The 7701-nt window shown below is 39.2% G+C and overlaps 1 pseudogene; it reads left to right on the top strand.

Moving 5' to 3' along the window:
• Positions 1–7373: 7373 nt before the first annotated feature.
• LOC118603192 lies at positions 7374–7492 on the top strand (annotated as a pseudogene).
• Positions 7493–7701: the final 209 nt, after the last annotated feature.

The raw sequence follows: 7701 nt of genomic DNA, 5'->3' as shown, positions 1-7701 counted from the left end.
CTCTTTCTGAAAGCAGGCTTGCTGGAAGGGTCCTCTGTCCTGCTGACATAAAGAGACAACAGTCAGGATGGAAAAGTGAAAATTTCAGGGACTGTTTGAAGGTTCTATGAAAAAAAATGGACAGAAAGTCCCAGGATCCCTTACTCACACTATAACCCTGTGTGTGTTCAGAGAGAAATGGGCTGCTCTTCAGGAGACAGTGAGATGTCCCAGTAACTCAGACAGCATTGTCTCAGGGGCGAGGAACGGGGGTTGGGCGGGCGGGTGGCACAGAATCCTACTCTCCAAGGATGGCAAAGCTGAAGACCTCATGGTTTCAATTGTTTTTTTTTTTTAATCCATAGAGACTTGTCTCCACCATGATCTTTCTCAGATCCCCAACATGTGACATGGGCATTAGCAAAGCTATTCTTTCTGAAGCGGAAGTTGGAGCCCAGAGCAATTCTCTTCCACCCCTAATTCCCTATGAGGCCCCTTGGTGGAACCCCGTGTTTCATGGGGCAGTTTAAGAAGCACTGCTCTGCACCAGTCCTATTATTAAATAAATGAAAAAAAGGAGGCCCACGCTGACGAGGTCGTCCATGGCCTGGCACTGGCACACCTCACCACCGCGTGGCTCCTTATGCTTTGGCCATGTGGACTTTCTTCAGTCCTCAGAACATGCCATGCCCACTGTGCTGGGCCTTTTATGCACTATTTTCTCTGTTCGAAATGCTCTCTGCTCCCCTCCATACATCCTTGTCTTTCCACCCTCATACCTACTTGTCTGACTCCTCCATAACTTACAGATCTCAGCAGAGGCCTGTCTGTCCTGTTCACTGTTCCAGAACAGTGCCTGATCAACAGCAAGAGCTGTGTATCTCTTTTTTTGAATGAGCACACTTACCGGAACCTTGCTCCATGGCTATCTAGCCAGCTCTGAGGTTCAGGAATGCTGACAGACCCTCCACCCAAACATGGGGTGGTCATGAGCAAATCCTTCTTTGGTCTGTGTTGATTCCTTCTCAAAGAGTTCCGATTGGTGCACAACAATGTTAGGCTGAAATCCAGTAATGTGCAAAACATGTTTAGGAAATGCAAAGTGGGACATGCTTGGGAAACGTTGGTAGGTCCATGTGACAGCTGTCTTCAAAGTGACCATAGAGAGTTATTGGCAGATATCTATTTCTTATGATGATGGTTTTCATGCATCATCCTGATCTTCTGCCACCCTGAGGGTTTAGAAATAAGTAGGTTCTAAATCTGACTGTCTTCTAACACTAGTAACCATATTTGACAATCCTAGCGGATAATCTTCCAAAAGTCCCACATGGAATTAGTCACAACTTCCCTCATGCCAAAATACAGCCATAAAACATAGTGTTTGGTATTTCACAAGAATCTCTGTAGTGGTTAAATGAATCTCTCCAAGAATATCCATCTGACAAGAACAACAACAACAACAACAAAACGCTAAATCAGTTTAAATTAATGTTGCACTAAATTTTTTCTGAACATGCAAGCGGCTATAAATGCTAAGTCAACATATTCCAAAATTGGTTCTTCTCATTAGTAAGTCGGCGGTAATAGTTAAGAAAAATTAATTATCTCTTTAGATAGTATTACCCCAAAGACTACTTTTATAAGCTTTGTAGAATGACTCAACAGGTTAACTCGAGTCTCTGCTTAAACAATATTTTATTTGAAGTGACACTTCCTGGTAAACAGGTTTTTAATTAAAAAAGAAAATTATATTTGCATCCCTCGAAGATAAAGGAGAAACTACAGACTATTTAACTATCTACACTCTCTGTCTGTCTCTACTTATCTTTGGCGCCAGTTACAAAGCAAAACTACCTGGAAGGCTAATTTCTCCCATAATAATCCCCTCCAATTAGACAGGACTTAGCAATTTATAAAGTATGTTCTCATACATGATTTCATTTGATCCTCTCCATAGCCCTGTACTGCAGGTATAACAAGAATTAGAGTCAACTTCATTTTATAAATAAAAATGCTGAGGCCATGGAAGCCACATGACTTGCTCATGGTCACTGATAATTAGTGATAAATAGGACCCCTGCTAGCATGGGTTCAGCCAGGCCTTGAATCCAAGGTTTGTGATCCCAGATCTGTCTCAGTGTTAGCATCACTAGGTAAACTATGATTAAGTGTGCCTTATGTCTTAGATCACATTGCAGAGGTACCTTGAAGGTTTTCTAGTGCAGTGGTTCTCATACTACCTTCTAAGAACCCTAAAGGTCCATAGTGGTCCTTAAGAAGCCGTGGCAGAGAAAGTGAGGAGACGGGATACTGACCTACTATCTCAACCAAGGGGCTCTGTTTTTATGTCTTAGATCTTCACGTTTCAAGTAAAATTTTATTGGAAGAAAGTATTCCACTGCTTTTTAAAAAAAAAGTTTGAAACTCCAGTATTCTAGTTCAAACTTCTCATTTCACAGATTAGAAAAGACCTATAAGAATCACATAATTTGTCCATGCTCATACCTAATCAAGACTAGAAACCAGATAGCTCTCTCCATACCCAGACCACTACCCTGTGATTGCGAAAAGGTTAAGTCTCTCTGTACAATGTTTCATCTACATCTGAAGCTTTAGCATGTATCAGCATTACCTGGAGGGCCTGTCATAGATTTCTGGGTCCCACCTCCAGAGGTTCTGATTCAATAGGGCTGTGGTGGGGCCCAAGAATTCACATTCCTAACAAGTTCCCAAGTGATGCTGATGCTGCTGAACCATTAGTCTACAGGAAACACAGTAACTGAAAAGTCAGCTGAATTGACCAGCTAATTGCTCATTTCATTAATCTTACTTCATTCTGGGAAGGTGGGAAAGGGAAATTCCCCAACAGAATTCATAAACGCATTGCTTTAATTTTGCCGCTACGCATCCCTCAACATCTAGCACCGATATTCTATCGCAGCACAGATCCTAAACCCTCGTGTAGCAGATGACGATGATGTCCCAGCCCATAGCCCCTCATCCAACCTCTGAGTTTATCTGCCCCTGCAGTGGGCAGTTTCTATGCGTCTATGCACACTGCCAGCTTCCCCCGCCCCCACGGTGGCATCTCTTTGGTGCCTATCTGAGAACTTTCTTTAGCCAACAAGAGCTCACTCAGCCCACAGGTGGGATAGATGTGTGTGTGCCATTAATTCCCCCACTTTCCAGGGCTTCCTTTCAACAATGAGGACATTTATGTGCAGATAAATACTCCAGCATCCCTACCCCTCAGTGAAATAATTGGGACACTTTTTCAAAGATTCCTCAGAGGGTTCCTAGTGAGACTGCCTCAGTTTCCCACAGCAGTAACTTGCTCATTAATGTGCCCTTTATTTGCATCTCTCCCTTCCCTGTCCATGCCCTCTATCCAATTTCTCATTTGTGCTACCTGGGATCATTTCCTAAATAAACTAACTGCATCCCAAGTTCTTGTCTCGGACTCTGCTTTTGGGAGAAGACAAGCTAATCGCTGTCTCAAAGTTCTTCACTAAATTCACAGGAGCATCACCTTCTAGCTGACCCACACCTGCTCTTGCTCAGCTTTCGGCTAGTTCTGTGCTCTGGGGTGGCATTCACAAACCTTTGGGCTGGCAAACCCAAGTTGGTGCATACTCGCTCCATGGGTGTTAAATAAATGATAGGATTGTTGCTGCATTAACGGTAGCAGAAATTCAGGCTGTTGAATCATGTGAAGATACTCATGATTCATTCATTGTATACTTTAGACACTCTTCAGAAAGAGGCCCCAGTTCATCAACCAGATCTGGGAAGGATGCCTGCTTTAAAAAACCTGGTATTGTGCACGTTTTTCAGGGTGTCACTATAAAAAGTACCTGTAATTTCTGAAACAGAGATAAGATTCCTCTTGTACAGTTAAGGCAAGATGAACCTTTGGCAAATATTTACATTTGAGGAGTGGAGTTTCAGTAGTGATGGCATCGACATTTGTCAAACTGCAGTGCAAGTCTCCATGAAAAAAAAAAAAAAGAACTATGTGAGAAACAATTACATTGTACTCAAATTGAAGCCAAATAAGAGACAGATCTTTTTGGTCAAAAAAATAATTAAATGAATCAAACTGCATCCTAAATAAGAGCTATTTCATTTCACTCATTGTTCATAGATTAATTTTTTCTTTATTTAAAAAACAGTTTTATTGAGGGATAATTAACATAATAAGCTACACGTACTTAAAGTGCACAACAAAAAATTTTGACATATGTATACACTTATGAAACCATACAGCTGGCTTATTTTTAAAAGCAACATTGAGTTTTAAGTCTATATTATTTTAAAATCTAATTTTGGGAATAATCTATTAATTATTATATTTATGCCGTGATTCATTATGGGCTAAAAGATCTTTACACTACTCCCTATTTGAAATTATCTGAATATGCTCCAAATAGATGATTGGCCCAATTTCACAGAACTTATGAGGTATATCTGGCAAATATCACTGCCCAGGTCCATTTTGTAGTTCTGTATGTATATCATTTGTAAACTTCACAACAATCCTACGAGGTATTATTAATTCTATTTTACGTACTTGAGACTTAGAGACATTAAATGACTTAGAGACATTTACACAGCTAGAACATGACAGAGCTGGTAACTAGATTCATTCCATTGTGTTAATGTTTCCCAAACTGTTGATTTATTCATTTTTTATTTATTCAACAAATATGTACTAGGCCCTAGGTTAGATGTTAGAGATACAGCAGAGAAGGTGATAGAATGGTTTCCAACATTATAAAGTTTACAGCCAGTGGTGAAGAGAATTACCATTTCATTGAAATATAATTACACAAATAATTGACTTGAATTGTTATGAATGCTATAAAGAGAAGTACGGGTATTGGAAGAGTATGCATTTAAGGATCTAATCTAGTTTTTTGGCAGGCAGTTAAGGGAGGCATCCACGAAGAATTAATGTTTAAGCTGAGACCTGATGAATGAGTAGGTCTATTCAGTTTTTAAGTAGGGGACGTCACACGATCAGATTTGCAAGACTGATTATGGGAAAGCCACTTAACAGCAGGTGACAGTGAAGGAGGGAGGCAAAAAAAGTCTTCCCTGAGAATTGCAAACTACAAGCTCAACCCTCAGACAAGTTTGGAACCAGAATCCACATGCCTATGTAGCACAAGACAACTTCACACCTAAATATCATTCAAATTGGTTCTGAGCTGGTTAATGGTCTCAGGCATTTAGTTAGTGAAAGCAAACTTCCTGGAGAAAGATCTTCAAGCAAGTTTCAAAAAGTTTTCACATATAAGGTTTCAACAAACGTGAACTCACCATCAAAACACAAGGAAATAAGATACCATGAGCAAGAATTAGCAAAAACAGCAAAATTCAGAATCAGAACTACAAAGACTGCAGATATTAGATTATCAGATTCAGAATATAAAATAAGGTTATATATTTAAAGAAATAATAATATCAAAAGCATAATTAAGGGGCAAGGTATTTTAAAATTGATCAGATAGATTTGAAATAGAACCACATAAAACTACTAAAAATTATATATGTATGTAGATAGCACTAATCTTTTCTCTCTTAAATATATTACACACATTTTCTTCCAGGTTTGTTGCTTCTGTTTAACTTAATTTGCAGTGGTTCTTGCCACTCCTACATTTTTTGCTCTTTCAAGGTAAAATCTGTACATTTGCCTTTATGGCTTTTGCAGTTTATGTCTTTCTTAGAAAGGCTTTTCCTATTCCAAAATTATTTTTAAAACACTAGTTTTTTCGTGCTTATTCATTTATTTTAAGGTAGGAGTCTAATATTACTTGTAATAGATTATATTTGGAAATTCCATTTTATAAAATAGACATTTCTTTCTCTGTAATTTGAAATATTACTGATAAACTAATTTCTTGTTATAATAGATGAAAACTTATTTCTGTTACAGTTTCAGACCTCGCTTACTCCTCTCCACCATCCTCCCAATTTTTGGTTAAATCATTAGTCTCTATTTATATAAAGAAAAAGTGTGCAAATATTATGCACTGTTGAGCAGGTAGTTCCTACAATTATGTTTCCTTTCTTGAACAACTTTTTATTTTTCAGGAGTTAACAATTACCTTGTTATTTTCAGTTGCAGTTTGCTATGAATCTATTCAAGTACTTGATTGGGTTTGTCAAATACCTATTATTATTGTTTTCCAAACACTAAAATATAGCAAATAATCTTTCTATTCCATTTTCGCCCCCTGATAATCTTCCTTTTAGAACTCTCTAGTTCTCCTGTTCTAGTCTGGGTTGATTACTTTCTAGGCCTACTGTCATACTGAAATTCCCTTCACTGCTTTCTTGCACTGGATCCTTCAAATGTCAGGATATGGAGATGATTCCTCTTTAGAGAAGAAGCCTCCAGTCTCCTGCCTAGGGGTCATATACCTGATGGCTATTTAAAGTGGGTTCTTTCTGGGAGTAGATCTGAGAAAGAAGCCTGGCAGTCTCACTCACTGTTCATTACTCAAACTTCCCCATAATCAGCGTGTTCCAGCCTCATGCCATAAATCCAACCCCAACTCACTCCATAGGTCTTGTGTTCTGAGTCTGTCTGAGGTCTCTCTGGCTCATTATCTCCAGGAAACACGCTTCCTGCTCCCTATGGAGGGCAGCTCTCTGACTTCCAGGGATGGGGAAGAGGCCCTTTGGCTCTGACAGCCCCATACAAACTTCCACCAGTCCCTCCACCTCATTCCCCTTGAGTGGCCCCACCCCAGGGCCACCTCCAGTCCTGGGTCCTTTATGGGCTCTCATACAGGAGGCTCCCCTGTTCCAAATCATGTTTCCATCTACTCATTTTCTGCTTTGCAAAAAAATTTTTCTGAAATTTCTCATTTGCTAATACCTCCTTTTCAGTTATCTCTGTGGATTTGTACTCTCTCCACCTCCCACTTTGCCCTACCCCTCCCCATTTAGTGACGTTTCAGTAGGGGGAGGACACTTGGCCATGTAGAACCGGAAATCTCTTAACGTCATAGTGCCACATACACAGACGTATGTGGCACTACATATGTACATATAGCACTATGAGGTATGAGGTATGTAAACCGCCCCCTGAGCAAATAACTACTCATCTGCTTTCTGTCACTATAGATTTGTTTGAATTTTCTAGAGTTTTATACAAGTGGAATCATACATGTGTATTCTTATTTGTTTGGATTCATCTCCAAATATATTTGAACTTCATTCAGTTTTTAAATATCAGTGTTATTGAGGCATGATTTACTTACAAAGTGACCAGTTTTAAATATAGAATTTGATGAGTTTCAATATATGAATATCATCATGTAACCAATACTACAGTCAAGATAGAAAACATGTTAAAATAAATATCTTAAATTTAAGCTGTCTAAGGCCATGCCACCCTGAACAAGCCCAATCTCATCTGATCTTGGAAGCTAAGCAAGGTTGGGCCTGGTTAGTACTTGAATGGGAGACCACCTAGGAAGACCAGGTGTTGTAGGCCTGAAAAATAAGGGATTGTAAGCTGAAAAGGTCCTTGCAATCTGTGAGGTCAACCAAGGGTTGCCGCACCTAAAAAAAAAATAATAATAATGATAAATAAACAAATAAATAAAATTTAAGCAAAGATTTAAGGGAAGCGTGAAGTTTATAAGTTTCAGAGAAAGTTATGTGCTGTAAGCATGGAATATTCAGACATTATCCCATTTGCAC

This window comes from Rousettus aegyptiacus, unplaced genomic scaffold (genome assembly GCF_014176215.1).
Source record: "Rousettus aegyptiacus isolate mRouAeg1 unplaced genomic scaffold, mRouAeg1.p scaffold_m13_p_5, whole genome shotgun sequence".
NCBI classification, from domain to species: Eukaryota; Metazoa; Chordata; class Mammalia; order Chiroptera; family Pteropodidae; genus Rousettus; species Rousettus aegyptiacus.
The sequence above is the reverse complement of the archived record's forward strand: the minus strand, read 5'-3'. Positions and strand labels throughout refer to the sequence as shown.